A 24,487-nucleotide genomic window follows, 5' to 3' on the forward strand; every position below is an offset into this window, starting at 1 on the left:
ATGACTTTTCACTAATTGATCCTTTAGGTTTTTAGATCTCCGATAGGTGATATTGGGTCTCTCCCCTATGTATTGTGCTAGGACAGGATCAGATTTTAAAATAGCCCAAGACTTTGTCAGACACGACCTCATCATCTCAGTTTGACCATGGTATTGGGTAATATACCTGGTTACTTGATTAGACTTAGATGGCTTGTTTCCATATAGGGCTTGGTGTCTTGTTACATGTTTCGCCCGATTATACCCTCTCTTAATGGAACGCCTGCTGTAACCACGTTCTAAAAACCTCTCCTTCATGTCCAATGCTTGTTTTTCAAAATCTTCCTCATTCGCGCATATCCTACGTAGACGTAGAAATTGGCCTATCGGAATAGACCCAATCATTGCTGGCGGATGTGAGGAAGAAGCATGAAGGAGAGAGTTGACGGCTGTAGACTTACGAAAAATACTGGTGTACAGGCAGCCATTCTCATCCTTATACACACCCACATCTAAAAATTCCATAAAACTTTTATCACACTTATATGTCAAATGTATGTTAAGGGAGTTAGAGTTCAATTGTTCCATAAATTCATGGAGAGATCCAACAGATCCCTGCCAGATAAAGAATATGTCATCGATGAACCGCACCCAAATAGGGATGCGGTCCATCGATGACACCGACTCAGTGTGAAAGAGGTCCCTCTCCCACAGCCCCAGGAAAAGATTTGCGTATGCAGGTGCAAAAGAGGCACCCATTGCTGTGCCCTGGAGCTGTAGGTAGAGGGACCCCTTGAAGAGAAAGAAATTTGTCATTAATGCAAACTCAAGGAGTTGTACTACAAATTTCCTCATAGATGTGGGCATGATAGATGTCTCCAGAAAGTAACTTGCCGCCTGTACACCATCTAGATGACGAATATTCGTGTACAGACTTTCAACGTCACATGATACCAAGAGTGTGTCTTCACCTACATATAGGCCATCAATTTTCTTAAGAAAGTCGTTAGTGTCCTTAATAAAGGACGGTAGATTTTCAACCAAATAGCTGCACCTTATATTGTGCATATCCATAGAGGCGCCATTAGGGTGCTTATATGGTTGGAATTAGCAGGAATAGATCCAAGGTGATTTGGGCGGTGTGGTAGCACTACAGCACTTTATTCATTCATGCACCTTAGTATAGCTTTGAGGGGATTTATTAGTGGGTTCTATTACCCTCGGTTCTATTTACCCCCGTTTCTTTGTTTCACTATTTTGCTGTTTTTTTATTTTGTGCAACAGTATATATTTTTAATGTATATCACAGTATATGAGACTTTGCAATCAAGTAATTATTTTTTCTAATTTTCTGCACCACTTTGTTGTATTTTTGCACATAATATATATTTTTACACATATATATAAATATATTTTTTTCTTTCCTTTTTTTGATATATTTTAAAATATATTTTTATATATATTTTTTATTCCTGTCCTTTTCTAATTTTCTCATGTAAACTGTGTGATATACAGTCTATTTATATTTAATTTTATTTTTATCCTGATATTGTGGGGGCTCTGTTGCTTGTACAACTCTGTAATCCTGTTGCTACGCGGATGTGGTTTTTTTCTGGTTTTAATTTTTATGATTGTATAATCATTGGCATTTCCTTGAATAAAGCCATATTTTTAATAGTTCACTGCATGGTATGTTTTTCTTCTTTTTTGATCCCTGCAATATTGCTTTGCTTTTACTTTCTTGAGCAGTGGTTTCCATTGCAATTGTGCACAGTGCACCCTGGTGGTTGATTTTATATATTCTTATATATATCACTTTTTTAGGGGTGATAGTATATTGGTGAATTTTATATATACCAAGTGTGGGCATACTGTGTTATTTACCACAGTAGAAATAGTAGAATAGGGACCGACAGGTCTTACACTACACTCAATCCAGCAGATGAACACCCTACAAAGTGTGTTCGCATTTAAAGAAATGAGGGCCAGCAGAGGGACACACAGCAAGGAGTGTTCACATTTCCGAAAATTATTGGCATACACCACCAATGTGGCATCAATTTAACCAGAGTAGAAATAGCAGAATAGGGACCAACAGGTCTTACACTACACTCAATCCAGCAGAAGGACACTCAACGAGTATTTACATTTCCAGTGTCTGTACAAGAAACTCATAAACAATAAACAACCTTCTAGTTCAAACATCGAACAAACGAAGACGTGCAAAAACGAAAATGAAAACACTATAGAAAAAAACACTAGATGGGAATATAATTTCATCACAGCTTTTAATCAGGGAAGCGTGCAAGTAAGACAGATTTTAAATAAGTATTGGTACATCCTAAAAAAGGATTCTTTTTTAAAACAATGGTTACCGAAGTATCCCGGTATCACATTTCGGAGGGGAGTTACAATTAAAAACATCATTGCTCCTAGTAATTTGGGGAAACCCCTTTCCTCTTTAAATACTAAAGAGACTCCTATACAACATCCTTTTGGAGTTTTCAAATGTGGATCTAAAAGGTGTCACTGCTGCAACATCATCAGCCATAAACAAAACTGTATTATATCAAGCAGTACAGGAGAAACCATAAATATAAATCAACACCTCACTTGTGATAGTGACTATGTTATTTATGTGATCACTTGTGCTTGTGGCCTTCAATACGTGGGTCGCACCACACAGACAGTGCGATTGCGTATGAATGGCCACAGGCACAACACCAAAAAAAGGTTTTTTAAAACATACTCTGTCCAGACACCTTCTGGTCAAACATCACCAAAAATTTGACATAAAGGTAACCCCTGTGGAGCAAATACCACAGAATGACATCAACAGAATCCAGAAATTAAATAGAAAGGAGTCCTATTGGATTTTCCGATTGAAAACCTTATATCCCGATGGCCTCAATGAAACAGTGGAAAATGTATAGAGATTCGCAATGGAGAGGGGAGGAGGAGGGAGAGGGAGAAGAGGTAAATGAAAAATGAAGGGAAAAGGGAGAGAAGAGAGAAAAAGGAGGAAAGACAAAAAAAAAAAAGTGTATATATATGTATGTATGTGCGTATAGGTATATGTATATTTTTTCCCTTCTGAATTCTGCTAAAATGCTATTTAATTGTTTTATAAATATTTGTGGAAAGGATTACAGGATCCACTGTGTAATTTTGCAGTTTATAATATGCTTCGCATATCTATTAATTTATTCATTTATTTTATTTTTATTTTTTACTTTTTATTTTTTTTATTTTATTTTTTTTCTCTCCTTGCCTAACTTTTAAATTTTTAAATTTTGCTAAGACTATATGTAATTTAATTGTTTTTTAAATGCTTTTCGAAAGGATTTACTGTGTAACTTTACAATTCATAATGTCTTGTATATTTATTTACATATCATTTTTTTTTTATTATTATACCATTATAACATTTGATACACCAGGATTGGTTTAAGATCACACTGACTTACTTGGGGTGGAGTGTTAATCCCAATTAATTCAGGCACACCCCTGCTATGTGTTAAGGCCCCTTCACATTAAGCGACGCTGCAGCGATACCGACAACGATCCGGATCGCTGCAGCGTCGCTGTTTGGTCGCTGGAGAGCTGTCACACAGACCGCTCTCCAGCGACCAACGATGCCGGTAACCAGGGTAAACATCGGGTAACTAAGCGCAGGGCCGCGCTTAGTATCCCGATGTTTACCCTGGTTGCCATGCTAAAAGTTAAAAAAAACAAACACTAGATACTTACCTACAGCCGTCTGTCCTCCAGCGCTGCGCTCTGCTTCTCTGCTCTCCTCCTGTACTGTCTGGGAGCCGGAAAGCAGAGCGGTGACGTCACCGCTCTGCTTTCCGGCTCACAGCCAGTGCAGGAGGAGCACAGAGCACAGCGCTGGAGGACAGACAGCGTTAGGTAAGTATCTAGTGTTTGTTTTTTTTTACTTTTAGCATGGTAACCAGGGTAAACATCGGGTTACTAAGCGCGGCCCTGCGCTTAGTTACCCGATGTTTACCCTGGTTACCAGTGAAGACATCGCTGGATCGGTGTCACACACGCCGATCCAGCGATGTCAGCGGGAGTCCAGCGACGAAATAAAGTTCTGGACTTTATTCAGCGACCAACGATCTCCCAGCAGGGGCCTGATCGTTGGTCGCTGTCACACAGAACGATTTCATTAACGATATCGTTGCTACGTCACAAATAGCAACGATATCGTTAACAATATCGTTATGTGTGAAGGTACCTTTAGGAGTCACCAGTCTATAAAGATAACTTTCTTTTAAAACAATTTTAAAAGCACATATAATACCTGATGAAGGCCGTTGTGGGCTGAAACGCGTTGTTTTGTTCTTATTAAAGTGTCCTAATAAATTTGGTACTGAGCAAATTATCTCAACCTTCAAACTATCCTTGTCTTCCGGAAGCGCCAAGAAAGGAATTTTTTTTTTCTCTAACATTTCCAAAAAGGTCATATGTGGGTTCACGCGCAAGCGCTCTCCCTGCTGTTCCCACCTGAACTGTTTAAATTTCTGCACACGCATTAAGTGTCTGCTTAGCCACGCCCCCTTCTCTTGAGCACAGGGAACACACTGACACCCCAAGCTCTCCCTCTGTATCCTAGGTGACAGACCGACGGTTCTGGACTAGTGATGAGCGAGTTTATTCGTTGCTTGGGTTTTCCCGAGCACGCTCGGGTGAACTCCGAGTATTTGTTATTGCTCGGAGATATAGTTTTCATCTCCTCAGTTGCTTGATTTACAGCTTCCAGATACACTAAATACATGTGAGGAATGCTTGTTTGTTAGGAAATTCCCACATGTATTCAGCTTATCTGGAAGAATCATGCAACTGAGGCTATGAAAACTATCTCCGAGCAATAACAAATACTCGGAGGTCACCCGAGCAACAAGTATATTCGCTCATCACTATTCTGGACCCATTACAGATGGGGCAAGGCTGGTTAGTTTTTCCCACATAAATGTTCACATTTAAAGAAATGAGTGCCTTACACAACAGAAGTGGCATCAGTTTCACCACAGTAGAAATAGTCTAATAGGGACTAACAGGTCTCTCTCTACACCCAATCCAGCAGATGGACACTCAGCAAGGAGTCTTCACATTTCCAAAAATTATTGGCATACACCACCAAAGTGGCATCAATTTCACCACAGTAGAAATTGTAGAATAGGGACTAACAGGTCTTTCTCTACAACAAATCCAGCAGATGAACACCCTACTTTTAATGTAAAAGTGTGTTTACATTAAAAGAAATGAGGGCGTTACACCACAGAAGTGCATCAATTTCACCACAGTAGGAATAGTCTAATAGGGATCAACAGGCCTTTCTATACATCCAATCCAGCAGATGGACACTCAGCACGGAGTGAGCACATTTCCAAAAATTATTGGCATACACCACCAAAGTGGCATCAATTTCACCACAGTAGAAATAGTAGAATAGGGACCGACAGGTCCACTACATCCAACACCCTTGTGTTTCTCGAAAGGTCACCGGGTTTCCACTCACTGTGAATATAGAACACCAGGAATCTTTATATTTGTTTGTACTTGATAAATTGCCTTTTCCAGTTGTCCTAGGGCTACACTGGATAAAAATGCACAAAAATGGACCGGTCGTCAAGTACGATAATATCCTGGGGTCAGGAGTGTTATGGGAAATGTTGTGATGTACACATTGCTAGTGTTGTGAAAAATGAGCTACCTGAAGCCAATCAGTAATTCTGGAAAGTATTTTCAGAAGTGGAGTCACAAGCTCTACCACCTTTATAGAGATTACGATTTCGCTATGGAGTTCTCCCCGATGTTACTCTAAGAGTTGTTTAATCTGACGATTCCCGAGAGGGAGGCCTTAAAAGGAATACCTGCAGACTAGTCTTGCTGCAGGTCATATACGACCCTCTAAGTCCCCTGTGGCTGTGGGGTTCTTTTTTGTAAAAAAAAAAAAAAAAAGATGGGGGTCTTAGGCAGTGTCTGGATTTCAGGGAGATTAATAAGATCACTGTGCGCAGTCCTTACCCCTTGCCGCTAATTCTGGATTTGTTTAACCAATTAGTTAGAGCCAAGTGGTTCTCTAAGATTGGTCTCCATGGGGCATAGAATTTGCTGCGGGTTAAAGAAGGCGATGAATGGAAGACAGCCTTTAATACCCCAGAAGGTCATTTTGAGTGTCTAGTTATGCCTTTCGGCTTTCTGAGAGAAAACATACTCTTTGCCAAACTGGAGAAATGCGAGTTTGCGGTACAGAAAATTAGTTTTTTGGGGTACTTTGTTTCCAGTGATGGTTTTGAGATGGACCCAGTGAAGGTTCAGGTGGTACTGGAGTGGCCTAGACCTGAATGCTTGAAGTCGATTCAGAGATTTTTGGGGTTTGCTTATTATTATAGAAAATTCATAAAGAATTTTTCTGTTATCGCAAAACCCCTTACTGATCTTACTAAGAAGGGTTCCAATACTTTCCAATTGTCGCCTGAGGCAGTTAAGGTTTTTGAGCATCTCAAGGAGAGGTTTAGCTCTGCTCCTGTTTTGATCCAGACAGATGAGACTAAGCCCTTTCTGGTAGAGGTTGATGCCTCATCAGTAGGAGTGGGGGCTGTTCTGTACCAGGAGGGAGAGGATGGGGTGCATCCCAGTGCTCCTTTGCTAAGAAATTTTCAGAGGCGGAGCTCAACTACGATGTTGGGAACCGAGAATTCCTGGCTATTATAAGCTTGCGTTTGAGCATTGGTGACATTTTTTGGAGGTTGCTAGACATCCTATACAAGTCTTTACTGATCATAAGAACCTGATCTATCTGGATGCTGCTAAACGTTTGAATGCCCATCAAGCTAGGTGGGCATTGTTTTTTGCCAGGTTCCATTTCTCTGTGACATATATCCCTGGGACAAAAAATGTTAAAGCTGATGCTTTGTGTCGAAGTTTCTCCCCAGCGGTTAATACTGAAATGGAAGAATCTATTCTGCAGAAACAGGTGGTGGTGGCAGCATTAGGTTCTGAGTTGGAAAATAGCATTCTTAAAGTCCAGGATGCGGCACCAACTAACACTCCATATGGGAAATTATTTGTGCCTAAAGCCCTGAGAGCTTTGTTTACGGAATGTCATGAGTCTTGTTTGGCGGGTCATCCAGGGATTGCTGAAACAAGAAAGTCGATCAGTCGGAGTTTCTGGTGGCCGGGGTGGCTAAGTGAAATTGTCAAGTTGGTGCGTCAGTGTACCGTGTGCGCTAGGTCTAACGCTTCTCATGCTTTGGCGGCAGGGTTGCTTTGCCCGTTAGAGGTTCCTAGCTCTCCATGGATGCATCTTGCAATGGATTTTAACACTGACCTGCCGGTCTCTGAGGGTTTTTCTGTTATCTGGGTTGCTGTGGACCGGTTTAGTAAGATGTGTCATCTGGTCTCGTTCAATAAATTACCCTGTGCTAAGACACTTGCCAGGGCATTTATGAAAGAGATTGTCAGACTCCATGGTGTTCCTAGGGACATTGTCTCTGATAGAGGACCACAGTTTGTGGCTTGCTTTTGGCGTGCCTTTTGTGACACACTTAAGGTTCATTTGTCATTTTTATCGGGTTATCATCCGCAGTCAAATGGACAGACGAGAGGAAGAACCAGCACGTTGAGCACTTTTTGAGATGTTTTGCAGTGGACAATCAGGAGATGTGGTCGGAATATCTACCATTGGCTGAGTTTGCTTTCAATAATCATACGTCTTCTTCGGCTGGGTGTTCTCCTTTCTTTTGTTGTACTAGGAAGAATCCATCTTTTGGTACTTTTTCTAGGATTGGGGCGGCGGTGCCTGAGGAGGAGAGTTTTTCTGGAAATTTGGAAAGGGTTTGGACCAGTGTGCGTTATAATCTTAAACAGGCTAATAGGAGGTCTAAGAAATATTTTGACAAGAGAAGAAGGGAGGCGAGGTTTGTTGTTGGGGGCTGAAGTTTGTAGGACCTTTCAAAGTGGTTCACATTGTCAACTCGGCAGCGGTGAGATTAGACATTGCTTCCTCCTAGAAAATTAATTCAGTTTTTTGTGCATCTTTGCTGAAGAAGTTTGACATGCCAGATAAGGTGGCTATGCCATCTGCTCCTCCAATTGATGAGGACTGCGAATTTGATATTTCACGCATTCTTGATTCCAGATGGCATTGGGGAGGATTGCAGTATCTTGCGTCCTGGAAGGGTTTCGGTCCCGAGGACAATTCCTGGGTGAAATCTGTGGACTTCTCAGCCTCAAGGTTAATTAAGGCTTTTCACAGGAGATTTCCGAATAAGGCCTGGCATAGAGGATCCGGGGGATCCTCGTTAAAGGGGAGATACTGTTAGAATCTGTTTAGTTTGTGACTATCTGCCATTTTCTTGGGGAGTTCTGGATGATGGTCTTTTTCCTCTGGAGCTGGGTTTGTCTTCGGTCAGGTGTTTGTATCTCTCTTTATTAACCAGCACCTGCCTCCCAGTCCTTGCTGGACAACAGTGTTTATCTGCTTGAGCTCTAGCTTGGTGCTTTGCTTTGTCTTCTGTGTGTGTTATTTGTGCAGTGCTGGTATCTCTGGGTCTGCTAGCCTTAGTTTATGTTTTCTATTGGTTTCTACAGCCTTGTCTTTGTCATCTATTAGGAGGTGACCCATTTTTGTATCCAGTCCTTAGTTCTTTAGGGAACCCCTTCCCCTTATCTATAGTTAGTCGCTTGAGATTAACCTAGGATCGTCGGTGGGTCTATTTGCAAGGAATGGGTCGCCCACTCCATTGTAGGGTTTCAGCCTAGTCATAGTGCAGGGTCAGTTTTCATCCTTCTACCTTAGTCCTGTGTTGCAGACCTGAAACAACCACAGTAGAAATAGTCTAATAGGGACCAACAGGTCTTTCTCTACACCCAATCCAGCAGATGGACACTCAGTATGGTGCATTCACATTTTCAAAAATTATTGGCATACACCACCAAAGTGGCATCAATTTCACCACAGTAGAAAAAGTAGAATAGGGACTAACAGGTCTTTCTCTACACCCAATCCAGCAGATGAACACCCTACAAAGGGTGTTCACATTTAAAGAAATGAGGGCCTTACACCACAGAAGTGGCATCAATTTCACCACAGTAGAAGTAGTCTTATAGGGACCAACAAGCCTTTCTGTACACCCAATCCAGCAGATGGACACTCAGGAAGGAGTGAGCACATTTGCAAAAATTATTGGCATAGACCACCAACGTGGCATCAATTTCACCACAGTAGAAATAGTAGAATAGGGACCGACAGGTCGTTCACTACATCCAATCCAGTAAATGGACACTCAACAAGGAGTGTTCACATTTCCAAAAATTGGCATACACCAGCAAAGTGGCATACATTTCACCACAGTAGAAATAGTAGAATAGGGACCGATAGGTCTTTCACTACATCCAACACCCTTGCGTTTCTCAAAAGGTCACCGGGTTTCCACTCACTGTGAATATAGAGCACCAGGAATCTTTAGATTTGTTTGTACTTGATAAATTGCCTTTTCCAGTTGTCCTTGGGCTACATTGGATAAAAATGCACAATCCTGTATTGGACTGGTCGTCAAGTACGATAAGATCCTGGGTCAGGAGTGTTATGGGAAATGTTGTGATGTACACATTGCTGGTGTTGTGAAAAATGAGCTACCTGAAGCCAATCAGTAATTCTGGAAAGTATTTTCAGAAGTGGAGTCACAAGCTCTACCAACTTATAGAGATTAAGATTGTGCAATTGAGTTCTTCTCCGATTCTACTCTCCCTAAGAGCTGTTTAATCTGACGATTCCCGAGAGGGAGGCCTTAAAAGAATACCTGCAGACTAGTCTTGCTGCAGGTCATGTACAACCCTCTAAGTCCCCTGTGGCTGTGGGGTTCTTTTTTGTAAAAAAGAAAAGATGGAGGTCTTAGGCCGTGTCTGGATTTCAGGGAGATTAATAAGATCACTGTGCGCAATCCTTACCCCTTGCCGCTAATTTAGGATTTGTTTAACCAATTAAAGATGAATGAAACTTGGCACTCAATTTTTGAGAAGAAATGCTTCTTAGTTTATTGATGCATCCAGACAAAAAAAAAAAAACGCTAAACGTTTTCGGTCCACACCGGACCTTCGTCAGAGCGTTTCTTAGACATTGACTAGTAAATATATAAAAATAAATATAGTGTCACATGATGCAGAAGTATACGTCATATAATGCAACAATGAAAAAATCGACCTAACGGTGAAAAACAAAAGGCAAAAATATACGTGATGCTCCATCTGGTGTAGGGAGACATGTGCCAGAGAGATGAATCTATCCAGAATAAACGGTGCTCCGTGCGAGGTGGAGATATGGTCCGTGCTGAGATACTGGATAAGGGAAATAACAATCGTGCTGGAGATGAGAGGACGCTGGTGATGGTGTGACCTCAGGACAAGGAGGTCTAGCTAAGTACGGTAAAAGGATACAACACAGAAATGTACTATACAGATATTAGAAGCGCAGACATGTGGTACAGAATACGCCTCCAGTGAAGCTATGTGGAATAGCATGGTGGATGATCTAACGTGAGGACCTAGAGAAATAAAGGATACGCGAGTCTGTGAACATAAATCTAGCTGGGCACACCAGAAAATAGGGAGAAACTAAGGAAAAACAAAGGGAAGACCAAAAAGGTGAAGAGGAGAAAAGAAACAAGGTAGAATGGGTCCTTAGAGAGAGAAATGGGAAAGTAATATAACTACTGCCTGAAGGAGACTGCCTAATATGGAGCTATACACAGAGGAGAGGACATAGAGTAAATGGGAGCATAAAAACTACCTGGATGAGGAAGCTAATGAGCCTGAATGAGCGTCAGCCAGAGCACGAGATATAGGAGCTGCAGTCTGCTATAAAAAGCCAGAGCCGAGGGAAAGGGTTAAAAAGGGGGAGAACACACATGAACCTGGAGAGCTAAAAACATAGCAAGTGTAAATACCTGCAGGATCACAATGGAAGGTGAAGCGCCAGAGGAGAGGCACAAAGCCTGGAGGGAGTAACGGCGCTGTGGGAGATAATATGACCGGGTTAGAAGATATATAATGGGGTAGATAACAGAAGACAAAGGGGAGGAGGGGCGCAGTGACCGCCGGCGTACCTGGATCCTGAACGCTAGTAGTGCAGAGCAGAGGAGAGCGATGCTGCAGGAGGGTCGGCACTTCCGGGTATAAGTGCTGGAGACTAGTGACGTCATAGTGGTCATGTGACCACCCACTGCGGAGGGGAGGGTAGTAACAGAGGAAGGAATCCCTAGATGTGCAGGACGCTGGGCGCGGCCATGTGACCGCAGGCAAAGTGCCTGTCAGAGCTGTAAAGGTGTCAATTGGTGTAAATAAGATAGTGTGAGGAGAATGACAAGGGGAAGAAGCGCATAACAATAGCGCTATGCAGAGAGATAATGGACAACAGGGAGAGGGAAAAAAAAAGGAAACAAGAAAAAAGGGGCCCATAATACCACAGGGGAAGAAGGAGATGTCATACCATACGAAGTATAAACGGTGCCCAGTATAGTAAACGTGGTGCACGTAATGTGATCTAGCGATTCTAGAGAGAAGGAAAAAAGGAGACAAATTAGTATATACCTAATATACACAAGAAAACAACAATGTACAATACATTACATTAGGGCCGATACGTCATATTCCCTATTGAGACCTTTAGGCTCTAGGGTTTGGAGGGTAAAGATCCAGAAAGCCTCTCTCTTTTTGAGGATATTAATCCTATTAATACCTCTCCTATTAGGTTCAATTTGCTCCAGGACCTGGAATCTAAGTTGCGAGATATTATGGTTCTTTTCATGGAAGTGATATGGAAGGGGCAGATGATTTTTATTACAGCGAATAGTGGATTTGTGCTGTGAGACCCTGTCCTTAATGGGTTGGGTGGTTTCCCCAACATAGGCAAGCCCGCAGGGGCATTTGATGAGGTATACTACGTATGCGGAGTTGCATGTATAATAGCGCCTAATCGGGATGCCCTGACCCGTGTGTGGATGAAACACTTTGGAACCTTTTTGGACGTTATTACATTGGAGGCAGCCAAGACAGGGGAATGTACCATGCTTTTGCGTCTGTAAAAAGGTTTGTCTGGATATAGTGCTCCTGGAACCCACATCCGCCTTCACTAGTTTGTCCCGTAAATTTTTTGCCCTGCGGAAACAGGATAGAAAGGGTAACATAAACTCAGGGATAGTAGGATAACTTTTCTGCAATAGACCCCAATGGCGTCTAATGGTAGCTTGTACCACATTGGAGAAGGGATGAAACGTACTAACAAAAGGGATACGTTTATTATTATCGTTGGGCCTATTGGCAACACCAGACTGTCTAGCTAGATGTAATGCCTTTTGTGGATAACCACGGTTAGAGAATTTTTGTTGCATCTCGTTAAGTCTAGTGTTTTTAGTAGTTTCATCCGAGACTATCCTGTGTATCCGTTGGAATTGTGATTTTGGGATCGCATTTTTAATAGAGGGGGGGTGGCAACTACTGTAATGCAGGAGACTGTTCCTGTCAGTGGGTTTTAGGAATAGGTCAATAGACAACTCACCACAGTCGTTTCTGCAGATAAGGGTGTCCAGAAAGCTTATCCGATCCATATTGTATTGCAAAGTGAATTTTAACTCTGGCCACACATTGCTAAGATGTTTGTCAAACGAGATAAGAGAATCGATAGGGCCATCCCAGATGCAGAATATGTCATCTATGTAGCGGCGCCATATGCGCGAGTGGGATTGGAATAGAGGATGGGTATATACAAAATCCTGCTCAAAGGATGACATATACGCGATAGCATATGGGGGCGCTACGTGCGAGCCCATAGCGGTGCCCTGTTGTTGAATAAAGAAGGTGTCCTCAAACATAAAGTAGTTCTCCCTGAGGACTAAGTTTAAAAGGTCCGTGCAAAAGCGACGTATCTTTATATGGGTGCCTGCTTCATTAAGGAGTCTGTCTACAGCTAATGTCTTTCTCATGTGTTATGGACGTGTAGAGGCTACTCACATCCCAGGTGACCAACAGAGAAGAAGAGGGGATAGTACCAAGTGTCCTAATGAGTCCCAGGAAATCATTAGTGTCAAGAATAAAAGAGCTGGTAGATTTGACCAAAGGTGTAAGAATCTTTTCCAACACTATAGCAGGAGGGGATAAAATGGAGTCAGTCAGGGACACTATAGGGCGTCCAGGTGGTTTAAATAGGCGTATATGGATTTTGGGCAAAAGATAGAAAATCGGAGTTATGGGATTGGTTTTAGTCAGGAAACTCCTAAGCTTGTTGTCAATAGTGCCCTCCTGTTCATGGAACTCAAGTAGGGTCTTGATTTTCTGGGCAATATTATTAAGAGGATTTTGTGAGGTTACTCTGTATATATCAGAGTCATTCAATTGCCTGTATGCCTCTTCCATGTAGTCAGCCCGGTCCATGATCACTATAGCCCCACCCTTATCAGCGGGTTTAACCACAAGTGTTTTATCAGCAGATAACTGATCAAGGGCCAGTTTCTCGGATGGAGACAAATTATTATGAAAATGGAATTTACCCAGGTGTAAATCACGGTGGAAGGCATCAATGTCCCTTTCCACCAACGAGATGAAAGTCTCGATAGGTGGACTATTTTTGGGGGGCATAAAAGAGCTTGGGGAACGAAGGCCCAAACCCCGGAGACCTAGAAGCGATTGTCCTGCCTGTGAGGGAGGGTCACCTGCAGGTAACTGAGTGGAAAAATAGACACGTAAGCGGAGGTTACGAAAGAACCTCTGTAAGTCCATATTAAGTTCAAACGAGTTGAACTTGTAGGTTGGACAGAAGGACAAGCCTTTCTGTAGTAAATTCAATTGGGATGTGTACATAGATTTCGATGAGATGTTAATCACCAGTGGGGGTTGCGTACCTGTGATCTGGTCGACATGTGGCTTCTGGAGCCCCCGGCGACATTGGCCCCCCCGCCTCGTCTTCCTTTTGAACGGCCCCGGCTGTTGTCTAAAAAATTGCTGGATGTGTAGGTACTTGAGGTACCAGGTCTGCTGTCGGCCAAGCCTGAGGAACTTTGGGAGGTCCGACGCCTGAAGCCCCGGTGGGGTTCCCGCCATTGATATACTCTATTCTGAAGGTAATCTTCGGTGTCCCTTAAGAATTTTGACCTTTTCTTTTTCTCCAGGTCCAATCTGTGTGTGCGTAGAGTCTCCTGGTTTTTTGCTTTGAGATCTTGGAAGGCCTCCTGGGACATGGTGCTGGTTAACTGGTTTTCTATGGCACACATCTGCGAGTTGACGGTATCCAGGTTCTGTTGCAAATAAGACAGGGTTAGAGTCATCAAGTCAGCAGAGCACTTATTTAAAATATGCTCGAATTTCGTGCAATATTCCTTATCGTCCTTAAAGAAAGTGGGTTGCAAGGGGACCCTGTTGTGAATTCTGTGGCAGAGCTCCCTCCTGTGGTCACAAGTGGTACTTCGGCTGATTCTCTCTGTGAGCTTCCGTTGGTGGAGGAAAGTGGTACTGCAGCTTCTGAGTTTCCTTCCTCAGGTGATGTGGTGAAGTCGTTAGGTGCTGCTCTATTTAACTCCACCTAGTGCTTTGATCCTGGCCTCCAGTCAATGTTCTAGTATTGGACCTGTTTCCTCCTGGATCGTTCCTGTGGCCTGCTGCTCTGCATAGCTAAGTTCTGCTTTGCTATTTTGTTTGCTGTTTTTTTCTGTCCAGCTTGTCTATTTGTTTTTTCCTGCTTGCTGGAAGCTCTGGGACGCAGATGGTGTACCTCCGTGCCGTTAGTTCGGTACGGAGGGTCTTTTTTCCCCCTTTGCGTGGTTTTTGTAGGGTTTTGTGTTGACCGCAAAGTTACCTTTCCTATCCTCGCTCTGTTCAGAAAGTCGGGCCTCACTTTGCTAAATCTATTTCATCTCTACGTTTGTCTTTTCTTCTTAACTCACAGTCATTATATGTGGGGGCTGCCTTTTCCTTTGGAGTATTTCTCTGAGGCAAGGTAGGCTTATTTTCTATCTTCAGGCTAGTTAGTTTCTCAGGCTGTGCTGAGTTGCATAGGGAGCGTAAGGCGCAATCCACGGCTGCCTCTAGTGTGGTTGGAGAGGATTAGGAATTGCGGTCAGCAGAGTTTCCACGTCTCAGAGCTCGTTCAATGTTTTTGGGTTATTGTCAGGTCACTGTATGTGCTCTGACCTCTATGTCCATTGTGGTACTGAATTACCTTATCATAACAGTACTGGAGGCCGCAAGTACTAATGATTCTCAATAGAGGGAAAAAAGAAGTTCTGAGACCATTTTTTTTTCTCTGCACTGTGTTTTGCCTTTTTTTCCCTAGACATTTGGGTGGTTCAGGACACAGGTGTAGCGATGGACATTAAAGGTCTGTCTTCATGTGTGGATCAGCTCACGGCAAGAGTACAAAATATTCAAGACTTTGTGGTTCAGAATTCTATGTTAGAACCGAGAATTCCTATTCCTGATTTGTTTTTTGGAGATAGAACTAAATTTCTGAGATTCAAAAATAATTGTAAACTATTTCTGGCTTTGAAACCTCGCTCCTCTGGTGACCCAGTTCAACAAGTTAGGATCATTATTTCTTTTTTACGTGGCGACCCGCAGGACTGGGCATTTTCTCTTGCGTCAGGAGATCCTGCATTAAGTAATATCGATGCGTTTTTCCTGGCTCTCGGATTGCTGTACGATGAACCTAATTCAGTGGATCAGGCAGAGAAAAATTTGCTGGCTCTGTGTCAGGGTCAGGATGAGATAGAGGTATATTGTCAGAAATTTAGAAAGTGGTCCGTACTCACTCAATGGAATGAAGGTGCGCTCGCAGCTATTTTCAGAAAGGGTCTCTCTGAAGCCCTTAAGGATGTCATGGTGGGATTTCCTATGCCTGCTGGTCTGAATGAGTCTATGTCTTTGGCCATTCAGATCGGTCGACGCTTGCGTGAGCGTAAATCTGTGCACCATTTGGCGGTATTACCTGAGCTTAAACCTGAGCCTATGCAGTGCGATAGGACTTTGACCAGAGTTGAACGGCAAGAACACAGACGTCTGAATGGGCTGTGTTTCTACTGTGGTGATTCCACTCATGCTATCTCTGATTGTCCTAAGCGCACTAAGTGGTTCGCTAGGTCTGCCACCATTGGTACGGTACAGTCAAAATTTCTTCTGTCCGTTACCTTGATCTGCTCTTTGTCATCGTATTCTGTCATGGCATTTGTGGATTTAGGTGCTGCCCTGAATTTGATGGACTTGGAGTATGCTAGGCGTTGTGGGTTTTTCTTGGAGCCCTTGCAGTGTCCTATTCCATTGAGAGGAATTGATGCTACGCCTTTGGCCAAGAATAAGCCTCAGTACTGGACCCAGCTGACCATGTGCATGGCTCCTGCACATCAGGAGGTTATTCGCTTTCTGGTGTTGCATAATCTGCATGATGTGGTCGTGTTGGGGTTGCCATGGCTACAAGTCCATAATCCAGTATTAGATTGGAAATCCATGTCTGTGTCCAGCTGGGGTTGTCAGGGGGTACATGGTGATGTCCCATTTCTGAATATTTTGTCATCCACCCCTTCTGAGGTTCCTGAGTTCTTGTCTGATTACCAGGATTTATTTGATGAGCCCAAGTCCGATACCCTACCTCCGCATAGGGATTGTGATTGTGCTATCGATTTGATTCCTGGTAGTAAATTCCCAATAGGTCGACTGTTTAATTTATCTATGCCTGAGCACGCCGCTATGCGGAGTTATGTGAAGGAGTCCTTGGAGAAGGGGCATATTCGCCCGTCATCGTCGCCATTAGGAGCAGGGTTCTTTTTTGTAGCCAAGAAGGATGGTTCGCTGAGACCTTGTATAGATTACCGCCTTCTAAATAAGATCACGGTTAAATTTCAGTACCCCTTGCCGTTGTTATCTGATTTGTTTGCTCGGATTAAGGGGGCTAGTTGGTTCACCAAGATTGATCTTCGTGGTGCGTATAATCTTGTGCGTATTAAGCGAGGCGATGAATGGAAAACTGCATTTAATACGCCCGAGGGCCATTTTGAGTATCTAGTAATGCCATTTGGACCTGCCAATGCTCCATCAGTGTTTCAGTCCTTTATGCATGACATCTTCCGAGAGTACCTGGATAAATTCCTGATTGTGTACTTGGATGACATTTTGATCTTCTTGGATGATTGGGAGTCTCATGTGAAGCAGGTCAGAACGGTGTTTCAGATCCTGCGTGCTAATTCTTTGTTTGTGAAGGGATCAAAGTGTCTCTTTGGTGTTCAGAAGGTTTCATTTTTGGGGTTCATCTTTTCCCCTTCTACTATCGAGATGGACCCTGTTAAGGTCCAAGCCATCCATGATTGGACTCAGCCGACATCTCTGAAAAGTCTGCAAAATTTCCTGGGCTTTGCTAATTTTTATCGTCGCTTCATCTGCAATTTTTCTAGTATTGCTAAACCATTGACCGATTTGACCAAGAAGGGTGCTGATGTGGTCAATTGGTCTTCTGCTGCAGTGGAAGCTTTTCAAGAGTTGAAGCGTCGTTTTTCTTCTGCCCCTGTGTTGTGTCAACCAGATGTTTCGCTTCCATTCCAGGTCGAGGTTGATGCTTCTGAGATTGGAGCAGGGGCTGTTTTGTCGCAGAGAAGTTCTGATTGCTCGGTGATGAAACCATGCGCCTTCTTTTCCAGGAAGTTTTCGCCTGCTGAGCGAAATTATGATGTGGGCAATCGAGAGTTGCTGGCCATGAAGTGGGCATTCGAGGAGTGGCGTCATTGGCTTGAAGGAGCTAAGCATCGCGTGGTGGTCTTGACTAATCATAAGAACTTGACTTATCTCGAGTCTGCCAAGCGGTTGAATCCTAGACAGGCTCGTTGGTCGCTGTTTTTTGCCCGTTTTGACTTTGTGATTTCGTACCTTCCGGGCTCTAAAAATGTGAAGGCGGATGCTCTGTCTAGGAGTTTTGTGCCCGACTCTCCGAGTTTATCTGAGCCGGTGGGTATCCTCAAAGAGGGAGTAATTGTGTCTGCCATCTCCCCTGATTTGCGGCGGGTGCTGCAAAAATTTCAGGCTAATAAACCTGATCGTTGCCCAGCGGAGAAACTGTTTGTCCCTGATAGGTGGACGAATAAAGTTATCTCTGAGGTTCATTGTTCGGTATTGGCTGGTCATCCTGGAATCTTTGGTACCAGAGAGTTAGTGGCTAGATCCTTTTGGTGGCCATCTCTGTCGCGGGATGTGCGTTCTTTTGTGCAGCCTGTGGGATTTGTGCTCGGGCTAAGCCCTGCTGTTCTTGTGCCAGTGGGTTGCTTTTGCCCTTGCCGGTCCCGAAGAGGCCTTGGACACATATCTCTATGGATTTTATTTCAGATCTTCCCGTCTCTCAAAAGATGTCAGTCATTTGGGTGGTCTGTGATCGCTTCTCTAAGATGGTCCATTTGGTACCCTTGTCTAAATTACCTTCGTCCTCTGATTTGGTGCCATTGTTCTTCCAGCATGTGGTTCGTTTACATGGCATTCCAGAGAATATCGTTTCTGACAGAGGTTCCTAGTTTGTTTCGAGGTTTTGGCGAGCCTTTTGTGGTAGGATGGGCATTGACTTGTCTTTTTCCTCGGCTTTCCATCCTCAGACTAATGGCCAGACCGAACGAACCAATCAGACCTTGGAAACATATCTGAGATGCTTTGTTTCTGCTGATCAGGATGACTGGGTGTCCTTTTTGCCTTTGGCTGAGTTCGCCCTTAATAATCGGGCCAGCTCGGCTACCTTGGTTTCGCCGTTTTTCTGCAACTCTGGGTTCCATCCTCGTTTCTCTTCAGGGCAGGTTGAGTCTTCGGACTGTCCTGGTGTGGATACTGTGGTGGACAGGTTGCAGCAGATTTGGACTCATGTAGTGGACAATTTGACCTTTTCCCAGGAGAAGGCTCAACGTTTCGGTAATCGCAGATGCTGTGTGAGTCCCCGACTTCATGTTGGGGATTTGGTTTGGTTATCTTCTCGTCATATTCCTATGAAGGTTTCCTCTCCTAAGTTTAAACCTTGTTTCATTGGTCCGTATAGGATTTCTGAGGTTCTTAATCCTGTGTCTTTTCGTCTGACCCTTCCAGATTCTTTTTCCATACATAACGTATTCCATAGGTCATTGTTGCGGAGATACGTGGCACCTATGGTTCCATCTGTTGATCCTCCTGCCCCGGTTTTGGTGGAGGCGGAGTTGGAGTATATTGTGGAGAAGATTTTGGATTCTCGTGTTTCAAGACGGAAACTCCAGTATCTGGTTAAGTGGAAGGGTTATGCTCAGGAAGATAATTCCTGGGTCTTTGCCTCTGATGTCCATGCTCCCGATCTTGTTCGTGCCTTTCATATGGCTCATCCTGGTCGGCCTGGGGGCACTGGTGAGGGTTCGGTTACCCCTCCTCAAGGGGGGGTACTGTTGTGAATTCTGTGGCAGAGCTCCCTCCTGTGGTCACAAGTGGTACTTCGGCTGATTCTCTCTGTGAGCTTCCGTTGGTGGAGGAAAGTGGTACTGCAGCTTCTGAGTTTCCTTCCTCAGGTGATGTGGTGAAGTCGTTAGGTGCTGCTCTATTTAACTCCACCTAGTGCTTTGATCCTGGCCTCCAGTCAATGTTCTAGTATTGGACCTGTTTCCTCCTGGATCGTTCCTGTGGCCTGCTGCTCTGCATAGCTAGGTTCTGCTTTGCTATTTTGTTTGCTGTTTTTTTCTGTCCAGCTTGTCTATTTGTTTTTTCCTGCTTGCTGGAAGCTCTGGGACGCAGAGGGTGTACCTCCGTGCCGTTAGTTCGGTACGGAGGGTCTTTTTGCCCCCTTTGCATGGTTTTTGTAGGGTTTTGTGTTGACCGCAAAGTTACCTTTCCTATCCTCGCTCTGTTCAGAAAGTCGGGCCTCACTTTGCTAAATCTATTTAATCTCTACGTTTGTCTTTTCATCTTAACTCACAGTCATTATATGTGGGGGCTGCCTTTTCCTTTGGGGTATTTCTCTGAGGCAATGTAGGCTTATTTTCTATCTTCAGGCTAGTTAGTTTCTCAGGCTGTGCCGAGTTGCATAGGGAGCGTTAGGCGCAATCCACGGCTGCCTCTAGTGTGGTTGGAGAGGATTAGGGATTGCGGTCAGCAGAGTTCCCACGTCTCAGAGCTCGTTCAATGTTTTTGGGTTATTGTCAGGTCACTGTATGTGCTCTGACCTCTATGTCCATTGTGGTACTGAATTACCTTATCATAACAGGACCCGCAGGCCCCTTGGTATGCGTTGGACACGGAGGTATTCAGCAAGAGTGATATGTAGTTCAAGATTGACTGCCCTTTTTGACTCCCGTTCCAGATCCCTATGTTGAATCTCTTGCGTGGGGATCTGGAGAAAGTCACTGGACGCAGTCACTTTGGATAGGATTTCAGCTGTCTCTGTAGCGTTGTAGGAAAAGACTCCACTTGACATCGTCTATGGTGCTCGTGTGCGGACAAGCAGGATACGGTAAGAAAACACGGCACTCAGTAGATATGAGGGTTGGCGGTGCTCAAGTAGGGTGTCCACCCCGTATATTAAAGATGAATGAAACTTGGCACTCAATTTTTGAGAAGAAAGGCTTCTTAGTTTATTGATGCATCCAGACAAAAAAACCCGCTAAACGTTTTCGGTCCACACCGGACCTTCGTCAGAGCGTTTCTTAGACATTGACTAGTAAATATATAAAAATAAATATAGTGTCACATGATGCAGAGGTATACGTCATATAATGCAACAATGAAAAAAATCGACCTAACGGTGAAACACAAAAGGCAAAAATATACGTGATGCTCCATCTGGTGTAGGGAGACATGTGCCAGAGAGATGAATCTATCCAGAATAAACGGTGTTCCGTGCGAGGTGGAGATATGGTCCGTGCTGAGATACTGGATAAGGGAAATAATCGTGCTGGAGATGAGAGGACGCTGGTGATGGTGTGATCTCAGGACAAGGAGGTCTAGCTGAGTACGGTAAAAGGATACAACACAGAAATGTACTATACAGATATTAGAAGCGCAGACATGTGGCACAGAATACGCCTCCAGTGAAGCTATGTGGAATAGCATGGTGGATGATCTAACGTGAGGACCTAGAGAAATAAAGGATACGTGAGTCTGTGCACATAAATCTAGCTGGGCACACCAGAATATAGGGAGAAACTAAGGAAAAACAAAGGGAAGACCAAAAAGGTGAAGAGGAGAAAAGAAAAGAAACAAGGTAGAATGGGTCCTTAGAGAGAGAAATGGTAAAGTAATATAACTACTGCCTGAAGGAGACTGCCTAATATGGAGCTATACACAGAGGAGAGGACATAGAGTAAATGGGAGCATAAAAACTACCTGGATGAGGAAGCTAATGAGCCTGAATGAGCGTCAGCCAGAGCACGGGATATAGGAGCTGCAGTCTGCTATAAAAAGTCAGAGCCGAGGGAAAGGGTTAAAAAGGGGGAGAACACACATGAACCTGGAGAGCTAAAAACATATCAAGTGTATATACCTGCAGGATCACAATGGAAGGTGAAGCGCCAGAGGAGAGGCACAAAGCCTGGAGGGAGTAATGGCGCTGTGGGAGATAATGTGACCGGGGTAGAAGATATATAATGGGGTAGATAACAGAAGACAAAGGGGAGGAGGGGCGCAGTGACTGCCGACATACCTGGATCCTGAACGCTCCAGAGGAGAGCGACGCTGCAGCAGGGTCGGCACTTCCGAGTATAAGTGCTGGAGACTAGTGACGTCATAGTGGTCATGTGACCACCCACTGCGGAGGGGAGGGTATTAACAGGGGAAGGAATCCCTAGATGTGCAGGACGCTGGGAGCGGTCATGTGACCGCAGGCAAAGTGCCTGTCAGAGCTGTAAAGGTGTCAAAGGTGCTGAATACCTCCGTGTCCAACGCATACCAAGGGGCCTGCGGGTCCCCTTGCAACCCACTTTCTTTAAGGACGATAAGGAATATTGCACGAAATTCGAGCATATTTTAAATAAGTGCTCTGCTGACTTGATGACTCTAACCCTGTCTTATTTGCAACAGAACCTGGATACCGTCAACTCGCAGATATGTGCCATAGAAAACCAGTTAACCAGCACCATGTCCCAGGAGGCCTTCCAAGATCTCAAAGCAAAAAACCAGGAGACTCTACGCACACACAGATTGGACCTGGAGAAAAAGAAAAGGTCAAAATTCTTAAGGGACACCGAAGATTACCTTCAGAACAGAGTATATCAATGGCGGGAACCCCACCGGGGCTTCAGGCGTCGGACCTCCCAAAGTTCCTCAGTCTCGGCCGACAGCAGACCTGGTACCTCAAGTACCTACACATCCAGCAATTTTTTAGGCAACAGCCGGGGCCGTTCAAAAGGAAGACGAGGCGGGGGGGCCAATGTCGCCGGGGACTCCAGAAGCCACATGTCGACCAGATCACAGGTACTCAACCCCCACTGGTGATTAACATCTCATCGAAATATATAGACACATCCCAATTGACTTTACTACAGAAAGGCTTGTCCTTCTGTCCAAGCTACAAGTTCAACTCGTTTGAACTTAATATGGACTTACAGAGGTTCTTTCGTAACCTCCGCTTACGTGTCTATTTTTCCACTCAGTTACCTGCAGGTGACCCTCCCTCACAGGCAGGACAATCGCTTCTAGGTCTCCGGGGTTTGGGCCTTCGTTCCTCAAGCTCTTTTATGCCCCCCAAAAATAGTCCACCTATCGAGACTTTCATCTCGTTGGTGGAAAGGGACATTGATGCCTTCCACCGTGATTTACACCTGGGTAAATTCCATTTTCATAATAATTTGTCTCCATCCGAGAAACTGGCCCTTGATCAGTTATCTGCTGATAAAACACTTGTGGTTAAACCCGCTGATAAGGGTGGGGCTATAGTGATCATGGACCGGGCTGACTACATGGAAGAGGCATACAGGCAATTGAATGACTCTGATATATACAGAGTAACTTCACAAAATCCTCTTAATATTGCCCAGAAAATCAAGACCCTACTTGAGTTCCATGAACAGGAGGGCACTATTGACAACAAGCTTAGGAGTTTCCTGACTAAAACCGATCCCATAACTCCGATTTTCTATCTTTTGCCCAAAATCCATAAACGCCTATTTAGACCACCTGGACGCCCTATAGTGTCCCTGACTGACTCCATTTTATCCCCTCCTGCTATAGTGTTGGAAAAGATTCTTACACCTTTGGTCAAATCTACCAGCTCTTTTATTCTTGACACTAATGATTTCCTGGGACTCATTAGGACACTTGGTACTATCCCCTCTTCTTCTTTGTTGGTCACCTGGGATGTAAGTAGCCTCTACACGTCCATAACACATGAGAAAGGCATATTAGCTGTAGACAGACTCCTTAATGAAGCAGGCACCCATATAAAGATACGTCGCTTTTGCACGGACCTTTTAAACTTAGTCCTCAGGGAGAACTACTTTATGTTTGAGGACACCTTCTTTATTCAACAGGGCACCGCTATGGGCTCGCACGTAGCGCCCCCGTATGCTATCGCGTATATGTCATCCTTCGAGCAGGATTTTGTATATACCCATCCTCTATTCCAATCCCACTCGCGCATATGGCGCCGCTACATAGATGACATATTCTGCATATGGGATGGCCCTATCGATTCTCTTATCTCGTTTGACAAACATCTTAACAATGTGTGGCCAGAGTTAAATTTCACTTTGCAATACAATATGGATCGGATAAGCTTTCTGGACACCCTTATCTGCAAAAACGACTGTGGTGAGTTGTCTATCGACCTATTCCTAAAACCCACTGACGAGAACAGTCTCCTGCATTACAGTAGTTGCCACCCCCCCTATTAAAAATGCAATCCCAAAATCACAATTCCAACGGATACACAGGATAGTCTCGGATGAAACTACTAAAAACACTAGACTTAACGAGATGCAACAAAAATTCTCTAACCGTGGTTATCCACAAAAGGCGTTACATCTAGCTAGACAGTCTGGTGTTGCCAATAGGCCCAACGATAATAATAAACGTATCCCCTTTGTTAGTACGTTTCATCCCTTCTCCAATGTGGTACAAGCTACCATTAGACGCCATTGGGGTCTATTGCAGAAAAGTTATCCTACTATCCCTGAGTTTAAGTTACCCTTTCTATCCTGTTTCCACAGGGCAAAAAATTTATGGGACAAACTAGTGAAGGCGGATGTGGGTTCCAGGAGCACTATATCGAGACAAACCTTTTTACAGACGCAAAAGCGTGGTACATTCCCCTGTCTTGGCTGCCTCCAATGTAATAACGTCCAAAAAGGTTCCAAAGTGTTTCATCCACACACGGGTCAGGGCATCCCGATTAGGCGCTATTATACATGCAACTCCGCATACGTAGTATACCTCATCAAATGCCCCTGAGGGCTTGCCTATGTTGGGGAAACCACCCAACCCATTAAGGACAGGGTCTCACAGCACAAATCCACTATTCGCTGTAATAAAAATCATCTGC

General features: G+C 44.1%; 2 long non-coding RNA genes across 2 annotated transcripts; both read right to left on the bottom strand.

Moving 5' to 3' along the window:
* Positions 1-10,124: 10,124 nt before the first annotated feature.
* Positions 10,125-10,852, bottom strand: LOC138641348 (uncharacterized). The gene is made up of 3 exons (XR_011313782.1): positions 10,781-10,852; positions 10,429-10,535; positions 10,125-10,321 (listed from the first exon to the last, which is right to left on the bottom strand). It is a non-coding gene; the product is annotated as an uncharacterized lncRNA (long non-coding RNA).
* A 9,974-nt stretch (positions 10,853-20,826) lies between these two features.
* LOC138641349 (uncharacterized) lies at positions 20,827-21,406 on the bottom strand. Its single transcript, XR_011313783.1, has 3 exons — positions 21,337-21,406; positions 20,980-21,086; positions 20,827-20,875 (listed from the first exon to the last, which is right to left on the bottom strand). It is a non-coding gene; the product is annotated as an uncharacterized lncRNA (long non-coding RNA).
* Between the last annotated feature and the right edge of the window lie 3,081 nt (positions 21,407-24,487).

The sequence above is a fragment of the Ranitomeya imitator genome, chromosome 6 (genome assembly GCF_032444005.1).
Source record: "Ranitomeya imitator isolate aRanImi1 chromosome 6, aRanImi1.pri, whole genome shotgun sequence".
Lineage (NCBI taxonomy): Eukaryota > Metazoa > Chordata > Amphibia > Anura > Dendrobatidae > Ranitomeya > Ranitomeya imitator.